Below are 13,606 nucleotides of genomic sequence, written 5' to 3'. Positions count from 1 at the left end.
AGCAGAGAGGAGCAGAAGGCGGAGGGTCAGGCTCACAGCGCTCTGCAAACAGCTAGAGCTCCAATTCTGTGCAGAGCTTAGGCCTCTTCTAGGAAAATCACTAGAAGAAGAAACGGCAGCAGAAACCATCGCTGGACTGATGAGCCCTTCGCAATCAGGATTCCTTGGCAAACTTCCCCATGACGTTCAGCCTCGGCAATCTCAGCAGCGCCTGCACTTGAGATCCTTAAAGTGATCTCAATAAATCACCCATAATTCGTACAGGGCTGTGTTGAATGGTTCGTATTAAGCTGGATGTCTAGGCCTGTGAGTCTAAAGAGATTTGAGTAAATTGGAGATACATCAAAAATGCTGGAGAAAGGACAAACATAAATGTTTGGCTCTGTTCTTCCCCGTGGACAAGAGGTATTGCCTCTGCAGCTTAGGGCTCTGCTTTCTAAGGACACGGATCTGGGAAAGCAGTGAGGTTTTGTGCCTGTCCCCTCCTGCCCACCAGGGCCACCGCTGGGATTCTACAGTCTCCTGCCTGTCACTCGCCTTTCTCGTGAACACAGGAAAGGCCAGAGGAGCAAAGCTTGAGAGCGAGTGCTGTGCTTACTTGTCTGAGCGCCCAGCTCCGCCACACTCACATGCTAGCCCACACTGACCTTTAAGACTTTGTTACCATCCTAGCTGATTTCTTCCTGCCTGTTTGGACAGTGGCCACCTCTTCCTTCTGATTCCACCAAAGTCGAGGTGCGTCCTGCTTCTTTTTGGAGAGGTTTGCTCTCTCTAGAATGTGGTTTACTTAGTAGCTTTGCAATTGGGCTCTCTGATTGCCTCAAAAAAAAAGGGGGAGATAATTTTTATAAATTATTCAGCACTTTCTTCTGTATTAACGTTCTCTTGGGGTTTTCAACATTATAAGCAGAAGTGGAATTTCTTTAGTTAAAATCTATCCTAGATGTAATTACTATTGTATGTATACAATGTTTCGGGAGCCTGGATTTGGCTCTTGGCTTTACAACTCACTAGCTCTGAGACCTGTGACAGGTCACCTAACCTCTCTGACAGTTGGTTTTCTCAAGTCTGAAATGAAAGGCTGACAGCATTATCTCACAAGCCTCATTCAGTTCTCATCGCCCATTATTTTTAAAGAAGGTCCTGAAAAACTCATCCAGACTAGAATGTTCTCAGTTCTGCCTTATTTTAATGTCAAGTTTTTAGGATACCTCGTCTGGAGTGTATAAAACTTATTTGTTTGTCTGTGTCTGTTTTCTCCCAGTCATAGGTAAAGTGCGGTCTTTGAAGCAGACAGGTCACAAACCTTAAACACTTTTTGAGTTTACCATGGGATTAAGAGACTTCCTCTAAACTTATTTCTATTTTATTTCTAGCACATAGGGAAAGTTGTCTTGATGCCAGGTAAGGTGAAATCTGTCAACGGAGAGTTTTTCATTTTCTATTACTCCTGAAACACCCAGGCTCTTAAGTGGCACCGGCAGTGCTAGGGCCTGGGCGTGAATGCTGGAAACGAGGAGTCAGCCGCCCCAGGCAGATGCCACAGCCCTGCTCTCTGGCGCAAATATTTTAAATAAGGGTTTCAGTCTTGGGGACAAGCCAAACTCTGGCTCTGCCCTAAAATAAGGCAGCCCCTGTGAGCTGGGCTGTCTACAGGACATCTGCAGTTTTTTGGTCTCCTAGGGGTTTCTGTGTTGGGCATTAGTTAGGATGAGAACAGTCTTTCCAAGAGCTCTTGTGAGGATTGATTTGGAACCGCAGGAGAGACATTCAGAGGTGAGAAAAAATCCTGCAAGAAAGTGCGACAGGACATTTTTCCCCACTAAAATATATGTAAGTTGGTAAAATTGTTTTATTTATGTGTTCATTTAGTCAGAGCATATTCACTGGGTAGCTATTACGTGCCAGGTACTATGCTAGGTACTTGGCCCCTACAGTGAACAACACAGACAAGGGCTTTGCCCCCATGAAACTTGTAGCCTAGGTGAGAAAAGATTAGATAGATGTTTACATTAAATAATATTTTAAATTTTATTTAAGTACTGGTAAGAAGAAGGAAAAAATATTATAAGCATTTATTACAAGGGCTCAAAATCAAATCAGAATCATTAGAAAAGACATTCCTGCGGAAGTGACATTTTCACTTAGATTTGAAATATGTAGGCACAGGATATATAGTGAGAAGAGAGAAGGCAATATTCCAGTTAGAGGAAGCAGCATGTGCAAAGGTGCTGAGGCAGGAAGAAGTTTGGAGAAACCAACCTGGACAGTAGCAAAGACGTATATGTGTTGATATTTGGGGAGTTCTCTCAATTAAATGCATATCTTGGCTCTAAATAACTCTACTCTAAAGCCTACCAAGTGGCAAGCCTGCTTCATGCAGGCTGGGCTTCCAGCCAATGTTATAAAGCCTCATTCTTAAACAAAAAGAGACAGCTAAGGATCTTCAGACCCTTGAGAAAGTTCTATAACCCAGAATACAGAGGGACTTGGAAGAGCAATCCAATTTTCAGGGAGCAGAAAGAGTTTTTAAGGTAAAACAACACTATACTAAAACACTCAGAGAAATAAAAAAAATTATTACATCATGACAAAAGAACAAGTTAGTATAAAAAATGACATTCAGAGAATATGGAAGAAAGAGCTATTGGCAATTTAAATGATTAATTATGACAGTCAAAATGAACAAAACTAACCAATAAGAAGGTTGGAAATTAAAGTTTAAGATATCTTTTAGAAAGTACAAAAAAAATAAAAAAGATAGAGTATAGGAGAGGAAAGATAAGGAACGAACTTTATAAATACTAGAGGTTTGATGATCCACTAAAGAAGTCCAGAAAGAGACAGCAAAGGAACAGAGAGAAAGTAAATTATTAAGGAAATAACATAGAGAAAGGTCTTAGAGACATAACAAAAACTAATCATAATCCTTCTATCCAAAGGCAGAATCAATTTTTCTACTCCCTGACCATGAGCTGGCTTTGTGACTTGCTTCAGCCAATAAAACAGGAGTCGGGAACCTATGGCTCACGAGTCAGATGTGGCTCTTTTGATGGCTGCATCTGGCTCGCAGACAAATCTTTAATAAAAAAAGTAATAACGTTAAAAATTTAAAACATTCTCATGTATTACAATCCATTCATTTCCTACTGCTCATGTTCATGGTTGCAGGTGGCTGGAGCCAATCACAGCTGTCCTCTGGGACAACAAATTTTTATTGGATAATGTGTAACATACACAGGTCGTTGTATGGCTCTCACGGAATTACACTTTAAAATATGTGGCATTCATGGCTCTCTCGGCCAAAAAGTTTCCCGAACACTGCAATAGAATATGGCAGGATTTCCGAGCCTAGACCTCGAGAAGCTCTGCAGATTTCCACTTCTTTTGGGATCACCGCTAACTACTGTAACCTGTGAACAAGCCTGGCTGCCCCGCTGGAGAATTAGTAATAATACAGAACACGGAGAGGTGATTCCATTAGAGCTCAGCCTAGATCAAAGAAAGGAGCCTGGCCAGGTCATTAGAACCGCTCAGCAGAGCTCAGACCAAATTGCTCTCCATAACTAAATTTTTGGGTGCTGTCCATGCAACAAAAGCTGATACAATGAGTTTCTAGATTGAAAAATTCTACTAGGCGCCCATCCCAATAAATAAATTAAAGGCCCACACGAAAGCACACTGTTATAAAATTTTAAAACATTATGAGATAAGGAGAAAATCTCAAAGCAAAAGCAGATCACTTAAAAAGGAACAGAAATGAGGATGGCATTGAACTTCTTAACAACCCTAGAGGCTAGAAGACAGCAGAGCAGTATCCCTGAAGTTCGGAGGGAAAAATATTCCTAACCTAGATATTTTCTATCTAAACAAGATGTATTAGTTTTCATAGCTACCATAACAAATCACCACAAACTTAGCAGCTTGAAACAGCACAAATGTATTGTCTCACAGCACTGGAGGTCAGTAGCGTGGCAGTCTTGGCTCACTCCTTAGGCTGGAGGCTTGCAAGGCTGACGGCACGGTGTTGGCACAGCTGTGCTCCTGTCTAAGGGCCCTTGCTTGTGGGTCTTGTTCCCATCTCCAGGCTGTTGACAGAATTAAGTTCATTTCTGCTTTAGGACAGAGATTCCCATTTCTTTGCTGGTTGTTGGCCATTGTTTGTTCTCATCTTCTCAAGGCTGCCCACATTCCTAGGCTCAAGGTTGCCTTCCTTTGTCTTCTAAGTCAGCAGGGTTGCATGACAATGAGGTGATTACTGGGAAGAGGAGCAGGTGGATGAGGGTATGGGGGACATAAATGGGGTGGGTAAAAACTTGATTTGGGGGTGGTGATGAACACACAATACAGTGTACAGACGTGTGTTGTAGACTTGGGCTCCTGAAACCTTTGTAATTATGATAACAAGTGTTACCCTAGTAAATTCCATAAAAAAATATAAACTTTAAAAAGTCAGCAGAGTTGCATCAGATCCCTGTCATGCTTTAAATGTCTGATACCACTTCTACCTCATCTCCCTTCTCAGTCAGAGAAAGTTCTCTGCTTTTATGAGCTTCTATCATATCATCATATTGGGTCCATCTGAACTGTCTAAAATATTTTCACCATCTCAAGATCCATTATATAAATTATATCTGCAAAGTCTTTGCGATATAATGCAACATCTTCACAGGTTCTAGAGATCATGATGTGGTCATCTTTGGGGACTATTACTCTGCCCACTAAGCTATGAAACCAACATTAAGGCTAGAATAAAGACATTGTTTTAAACATACAGTTTCTTATTTTCTGTTTCTCAAAATAGCTTCCGTCAAATAAGGTAGTAAAAAACATAAGAAAGTCTTGGGACTGGAAATAAGATAAAGTTGAAGGAAAGTCCCAAGAAAAGAACTTTGTGGAAGGCTGAATGTACTGAGCTAAGTAACTCCAAAAGTAAGTGGGTCTGTAAGATTGATGGTGACAGTAACTGTACATAGCACTGTACTCTAGTTGATAAAGTTGAGTCCCACATTATTATAGGTTAACCACTATCCAAGGACACTGGAATTGAACAATTAAATAAGTAGATGACACATGCTAGGAACTAGGCTTTTCATTGTTGGAGTGGGAGATTACAGGTAAGCAATGAGAGAAGGCTAGAATGATGATACGTGTCTTAATGGATTAGAGTTAGAGACTTCTCTATAAACTCATGTACAGCTTAATATAGTACAGATGGATATATTGAGAAATATTTATAGAAATACATATCTGTACACCAGTTAGTATACACATAACTCTTTGAGTAGTGAGTTTTTTTCATGCTCACTGACCCCCGGGGAGTGAGTTTTTTTCAAAAAACGAAATTAGTGTCAGTTCCAGTTTTATTAACTTAAAATCATGTTTGTTTGATAACCAATTTATGGAAACAAGAAGAACATACGTTTGCCTTTTTTTTTAAATGTTGCCTTACACATGTACGATCATACTGTGGATGGTCAGGAGGCACGAGGACGCACATGAATGTTCATACTCTCAAATGGTTAATAGATTAGAGTTAGAGACTTCTCTGTAAACTCATATACAGCTTAATATAGATACAGATGGTTACATTGAGAAATATTTACAGAAATATGTATCTGTATACCAGTTAGTATACACACATACAACCCCTTGTTCTCCTAAATGAAACACTGCTAAAGCAATGGCAGCCTGGTGGCACCGAGTGTACCTCATGCCAAGATCTTAGTTTCTAATACTGCTCTCCAGTAAAAGGCACCAAGGCTTCTTGGAGAAAAGGCTGATTCTAAAACCATGGCAGAAAATGACCAAGAGGATGCTGAAGCATCATGTAGAGCCAGAAAATAAGGGAGTGCTGGTACAAAAATGAATAAACAAAACCCACAATAACAAATAAGAAAGGTATGCCAAAGGTGTATGGGAGCCAACAAAAGTTCAACCACAGTTATTTAGAGCACAAAACAGTTAAGATAGTAAAAGGCGTATTGAATTATAACCTAAAGTCTAAAAGGAATCCATGAGTTTATACTGATAGAAATGAATAATTGAATAAATAAGTAAATGAGAGGAGAACAGACAACTCTCCTATGTAGAAAAATTCCAAATAATTTACATACATACTCCATCATACAAGTGATAGGGCATAACCCCCCCCTTCTTAAGTGTACGCTGACACAATGACTCTCTCCTGAAGAATATAGTTGTTTTATTTAAAAAAAAGAAAGAAAAGGCACTTTCATAGTGGAATAAACTGACAAGCATTACCTCAACTGAGTTAGTCAAGGTCAACATCAACAATGGTAAGTCACATTGGTAGTGTATCCTTGATAAGATGGACTAAGAATGACACTTTACCACTGTGTTCTCCCTCCCCCAAACCCATAGCTCCAGTCTAATTATGAGAAAAAATGTCAGACAAATCCCAATGTAGGGGGACATTCTACAAAATATCTGACCAGTACTCTTCAAAACTGTTAAGGTCATCAGAAACAAGGGAAGTCTGAGAAATTACCACAGCCAAGAGGAAGCTAAAGACACGTAAATGTAATGTGACATCCTGAATGGAATTCTGGAGCAGAAAAAAAAAAGACAGTTAAAAATTAAGGAAACCTAAATGAAGTATAGACTTCAGTTAATAATGTAATAATATTGGTTCATTAGTTGTGAACCCAAAGTCTGGATAAAAACCCTCTCATTAATTCTCATGATAACTCAACACACCAGCTATTATTATTCCTTGTTTTACAATTGAGAAGATGAAGTTTAGACTGGTTATGTAACTGATCCCGGATCACACTGTTTAGAAACAGCAGATCTAGGATCTCAACCCAAGCTTGTCTGCTTCCAAAGCTCGGATTTCTCACCACATTATCCTGCTTCTTTAAAAAGATCTTCAGAGCCCCTCCTCTCCTTCTTGCCTCCTTCCCTTCTTCCCTGACCCACTTCTCTTTGCCTAGGGAAAAATGGATTCTGCTAGACAAGGGAGTGAAGAACACTTACAGAGGGAGGTAGCAGCTGTGCTGGGCTGTGAAGGCTAGGCAGTGAAGGGGTGTTTTAAGAAGGGAGAAGGAACAGGTGCAGTGGAAGCAAAGCAACATGACACTATTTCCAGGGAGTGAAACTCCTAAATCATACTTTGTAGCTAGAGGAAAATAAAGTAGGGAAGAACAAACAGGAGGGAATGGCTGGGAGGGGTGTGTGTATGTTTGGGGGGGTAATCAATTCTAAGGCACAAGATGTTGCACAGGTCTGACCTCAGCACTACAGAGCTGTGCATCCCTGGGCAGCTCCCTCCCCTCTCTGAGCTTTTGTTTGCTCTTCTCCAGAGGGGATTACAAGTAGCACCTAGACAGGTTGGTGTCTGAGGGTAAAATAAGATGATCCCTGTAATATTCTGCAGAGACTCTGACAATAGAGGAAGTGCCGAGCAAGCATTAGTGAGTCTTATTTTTTTAAAGTCTAACTAAAATACCAGCTCCCATTCAGCTCTTTCTGACGTTCTGAGTCAACTCTTGAATCCTTTGATCTCTTTCCCTTTTCATTCCTGTTTTCATGGACCTGAGTGGCAACTGCCTGGAGAGAGGCTGGCCTGGGCTCAGCAGCAGGACCACGGTGAGGTTTTGCTTCCTTCCAGCCGTGGAGGGCAGTGATACTGAGTTCGACACACCAGTGAGAGGCACTTGCTGTGAGTACAGCCCGTGGAAACGCTGCCAATGTCCTGGCTTCTGGGAATCTTTCTGATATTTCAGAGGCCTTTCCCCTGACTCAGGAGTAACATAAGGGCAGTGGTGGGATTCAGCTGGTTCACATGGTTTGGCAGAACCGATACCTAATTTTTTGTTGAGTTTGGCGAACTGGTTGTTAAAATGGCACTTGTAATCAGGGTTCTCTCTAAGGTGGGTGCCTGGGCTGCTGCCCAATGTGAAAATCACAAATTTACATCCCTAACTCTTTTTTAACGTTCATCTGCACAACAGTGTATTCTAAGTGCCTGAGGCAATGTTCATTCTGTCCATAGGTGAAAAAAATTGCAAGTAAGGACCCCAATCAAGAAGTAATATGGGGGAATGACATCAGAGTAATGGCGGGGTAGGAAGCGATACCGATAAATCTCCCCCAAAACTCAACAAGATCTTCAACCAGAAACAGAAAAACCTATACTTGGAGCCTCCAGATGCTTCGCAATACACCCGAAGGTATGGTCGAGTGAAAAATTGGCTAAATATATAACCAAACCCCGAAGGAATTAGGGAGTAAGAAATGCTCTGCCTTCCTCACTAACCTAAACAGGGCGGCTTTCTCTGGTAACTGTGAATATAGAAACTGAGGCGGGCAAAGGGGGTCAATAGATCCAGGCCGCGGCACAAATGGCCGAACCAGGCTGTGGCACAGAGATCCAAGCCGAGGAAAAATTGATCCTGTGGCAACCCGGGCAATACAAGCTAACACTTGCGCCAAACCCAAACAAAGAAAGACAAGCGGGGCAGCCATTTTACCCGATCTCCTGGTTGGTGCGCAGTTAGTGGGCGAGAGATTTCTTCCTAAGCCCCGGGAGTGGGTGCTCGTGTTACCCCACAGAGAGGCAGAGTCAGAGGCCTTTCTGTGGGCCAAAAGCAGAATCTCTGGGCAGCCCCAGCGTCCTGGGAAAGCCACGCACGGGAGGGAGCGAGAACTAATTCCAATGGTGGAAATTTTTCCATGCTGGTGGGGGTTTCACTCAGAGGGAAACGCGGCCGGCCTCATATCCTGGTCTGCGCGCGCAGATAGGGAGTGAGAGATTCCTCTGAGTGCCTTGGCAGTGCGCGCCCATGTTATCGCACAGAGGGGCAGAGTCAGAGGGCTTTGTGTGGGCCAAAGCGGAATCTCGGGCCGCCCCAGCGCCTTGCAAAAGCCGCGCACGGGGACGAAGCGAGAGCCAATTCCAACGCTGCAATTTTTCCAGGCGGTTGGGGTTTCACTCAGAGCGTGAAACTGCTGGCCGGATAACCTGGTCTGCGCACGCAGTTACTGAGCGAGAGTTTCCTCCAAGCACCCCAGAAGTGGGCGCCCGCCTGTGTTACCGGACAGAGTGGCAGAGCCAGAGGTCTTTGATTGGGCGGAAAGCCCACCTGATTATGCTAGCAGCTCTGACTGACTGAGCCTTACCCAGAGCCCTGTGCTGAGTGGAAATAGAGTGGGGAGTTGCCAGCTCTTTGAGCCTCTTACTATCCAGGCAGAGGCAGCAGCAACCCCATAGCTGGATTATCAGGCTACTAATTGAGGAAGGAAAGACTAGGAGAAAGGCTCCAGGAACACGGACTCTCTCACTGTTGGAGCCTATAAATGCTAATGAGCCTCAACTGCCAACGAGACTAAAGCACAATACATGACATCGCCATAGAGACTTATCAACTGCAAACCTCTACCTGAGCGTGCCAAAGGGGCAGAACCCGGGGTACAGAGTCACCGACCAGGAAGAGGGAGAGAAAAGAAAAAGCAAGAAGATAACCTCTCAAAATCAAGAATAATCTGCAGACTTTATAACCTATCCCATTTTATTATATTTGTTCGTTTGTTTCCCTTATCTTCATTCTTGATACTTTTATTCCTCCTCCAATTTGGCCGATTAACTCTCTGCCAGTCTTACTCTCTCCTCTCCTTGAACTACACTACCCATAAGTGTTAAATCTCCCATTAACTTTTCTCTTCTCTTCCTTTCTTTCTATGAGGGTTGCACTCCAAAACCCTTAACTCTCTCTCTCTTTCTCTCTCTCTCTCCTTTTTATTTCTTCTTTTTGTGGTTCCCTCTTTTTTTCTCTCTCTCTCTTTCTTTTCTCCCTCTATATTAGTTTCTTCCTTTCTCCTTTACATCTCCTCTCATTCAAACCTCAATAACAAACAAATTATCTTATCTGGGCTTATCTGGGACTCAAACTTATGTTTGTGGCATTTTGGGGGGGTTTTACTTCACCTTTTTAACTCACTAGCAGTGCTCCCATCACTGGCTCTCCATTTTATCTAGTTCTTGTTCCACTAAATACAATAGTAATTTTTTAATTTGTCCCCCCATTTTTCTGTTTTCCTCTTATTCCTCTCATCATAACTCTTAGACAACCAACACCTAAAAGAAAATCATTTTATTCTTGACCCAAATTTTTTCCTTATTTGCTTTTTGTGGGTCCATACCCCCTTTTTTTTTTCTTTTTTTTTCTTTTTTTTGCCCCTTTATTACTTTTCCTCAATTCAGGCCCACCATCACAGGCATTGTTTGTTATAATTCACAGTTCACCACAAGATTTTCTCAAGAAAGAGGAAAGAGGAGAGGAGAGGAGAGGAAAAAAGGAGGGGGGGAATAATTTCCTTTTTAAAAAAAATTTATTTTATTTTATTTTTCTTTATTTCATTATTAATTTTTTTTAAAAAAAAACTCTTTTCGATTTTTATTTTTTTTAACTTTTTATTCTTTATTAAATCTCATTAATACTATCAACAAAACCATCCTCAGATGCCATTAAGGAAGAGAAAATCAAATATCATGGATACAAAAGAAAGAGAGGTAACACAGTTAGATGAGGAAAAATCTATGGAGAAAAAATTTAATATATTGGAAATCTTGGAGCTAAATGACAGAGAATTCAAGATAGAAATCCTAAAAATTCTCCGAGATATACAAGAAAACACAGAAAGGCAATTTAGGGAGCTCAGAAAACAACTCAATGAACACAAAGAATATATGTCCAAGGAAATTGAAACTATAAAAACAAATCAAACAGAGATGAAAAACTCAATTCACGAGCTGAAAAACGAAGTAACAAGCTTAGCTAATAGAACAGGTCAGATAGAAGAGAGGATTAGTGAAATAGAAGACAAGCAACTTGAGGCACAACAGAGAGAAGAAGAAAGAGACTCAAAAATTTAAAAAAATGAGATAGCCCTGCAAGAATTATCTGACTCCATCAAAAAGAATAACATAAGAATAATAGGTATATCAGAGGGAGAAGAGAGAGAAAATGGAATGGAGAACATACTCAAACAAATAATAGATGAGAACTTCCCAAGCCTGTGGAAAGAACTAAAGCCTCAAGTTCAAGAAGCAAACAGAACTCTGAGTTTTCTTAACCCCAACAAACCTACTCCAAGGCATATCATAATGAAATTGACACAAACCAACAGTAAAGAAAAAATTCTCAAGGCAGCCAGGGAAAAGAAGAATACAACATATAAAGGAAGGCCCATTAGATTATCATCAGATTTCTCAGCAGAAACTCTACAAGCTAGAAGAGAGTGGACCCCAATATTTAAAGTCCTGAAAGAGAGGAACTTTCAGCCACGAATACTATACCCATCAAAGCTATCCTTCAAATATGAAGGAGAAATAAAAACATTCACAGATACAGAAAAGATGAGGGAATTTATCATCAGAAAACCCCCACTCCAGGAATTACTAAAGGGGGTTCTCCAATCAGATACAAAGAACAAAAAAAAAACAGAGCCACAAGTAAAAGCTCTAAGAAGAACACAATAAAACCAAATTTAAACTGTGACAACAACAAAAAGAAAGGGGGGGAGAAGATGGAGATTAACAGTAGCAAAGGACGATGGAGTGCAAAAGTACTCACAAAATAGTTCGCTACAATGAACAGGGTAGGGACCCTTTTCATTACTCAAAGGTAAGCACCATTGAAAAAACCACCACAGAAGCACATGAGATAAAAAAGATAGCAACAGAGGAAAGATGTATGGAATACAACCAAATAAAAACAAAAGATAGAAAAACGAAAGAGAAGGATCAAACAAGACACAAAACTAACAGAAAGCAAGATATAAAATGGCAATAGGGAACTCACAAGTATCAATAATTACACTAAATGTAAACGGATAAAACTCACCAATAAAAAGTCACAGAGTAGCAGAATGGATTAAAAAAGAAAATCCAACTGTATGCTGCCTACAGGAAACTCATCTAAGTAACAAGGATAAAAACAAATTCAAAGTGAAAGGCTGGAAAACAATACTCCAAGCAAATAACATCCAAAAAAAAGCAGGTGTATCAATACTCATATCGGATAATGCTGACTACAAGACAGGAAAAGTACTCAGAGACAAAAATGGCCATTTCATAATGGCTAAGGGGACATTGAATCAAGAAGACATAACAATTCTTAATATATATGCACCAAACCAAGGAGCACCAAAATATATAAGACAACTACTTATTGATCTTAAAACAAAAACTGACAAAAATACAATCATACTTGAAGACCTCAATACACCGCTGACGGCTCTAGATCAGTCGTCCAAACAGAGAATCAACAAAGACATAGTGGCCTTAAACAAAACACTAGAGCACCTGGATATTATAGACATCTACAGGACATTTCATCCCAAAGTGACTGAGTATACATTTTTCTCCAGTGTACATGGAACATTCTCAAGAATTGACCATATGTTGGGCCACAAAAACAACATCAGCAAATTCAGAAAAATTGAAGTTGTACCAAGCATATTTTCTGATCATAAAGCCTTGAAACTAGAATTCAACTGCAAAAAAGAGGAAAAAAATCCCACAAAAATGTGGAAACTAAACAACATACTTTTAAAAAATGAATGGGTCAAAGAAGAAATAAGTGCAGAGATCAAAAGATATATACAGACTAATGAAAATGACAATACGACATATCAGAATCTATGGGATGCAGCAAAAGCAGTGATAAGAGGGAAGTTCATATCACTTCAGGCATATATGAACAAACAAGAGAGAGCCCAAGTGAACCACTTAACTTCACACCTTAAGGAACCAGAAAAAGAAGAACAAAGACAACCCAAAACCAGCCGAAGAAAGGAGATAATAAAAATCAGAGCAGAAATAAATGAATTAGAGAACAGAAAAACTATAGAAAAAATTAATAGAACAAGGAGCTGGTTCTTTGAAAAGATCAACAAAATTGACAAACCCTTGGCAAGACTTACCAAGGAAAAAAGAGAAAGAACTCATATAAACAAAATCCAAAATGAAAGAGGAGAAATCACCACGGACATCGTAGATATACAAAGAATTATTGTAGAATACTATGAAAAACTTTATGCCACTAAATTCAACAACCTAGAAGAAATGGATAAATTCCTAGAACAATACAACCTTCCTAGACTGAGTCATGAAGAAGCAGAAAGCCTAAACAGACCTATCAGTAGAGAAGAAATAGAAAAAACCATTAAAAACCTCACCAAAAATAAAAGTCCAGGCCCTGACGGCCATACCAGCGAATTTTATCAAACATTCAAAGAAGCCTTAGTTCCTATTCTACTCAAAGTCTTCCAAAAAATTGAAGAAGAAGCAATACTTCCAAACACATTTTATGAGGCCAACATAACCCTCATACCAAAACCAGGCAAGGATGGCACAAAAAAAGAAAACTACAGACCAATATCTCTAATGAATACAGATGCTAAAATACTAAACAAAATACTAGCAAATCGAATACAACAACATATTAAAAAAATAATACATCATGATCAAGTGGGATTCATCCCAGAATCTCAAGGATGGTTCAACATACGTAAAACGGTTAATGTAATACACCATATCAACAAAACAAAGAACAAAAACCATATGATCTTATCAATAGAT

This window comes from Saccopteryx bilineata, chromosome 1 (genome assembly GCF_036850765.1).
Source record: "Saccopteryx bilineata isolate mSacBil1 chromosome 1, mSacBil1_pri_phased_curated, whole genome shotgun sequence".
Lineage (NCBI taxonomy): Eukaryota > Metazoa > Chordata > Mammalia > Chiroptera > Emballonuridae > Saccopteryx > Saccopteryx bilineata.
Note: the sequence above shows the minus strand (reverse complement) of the source record.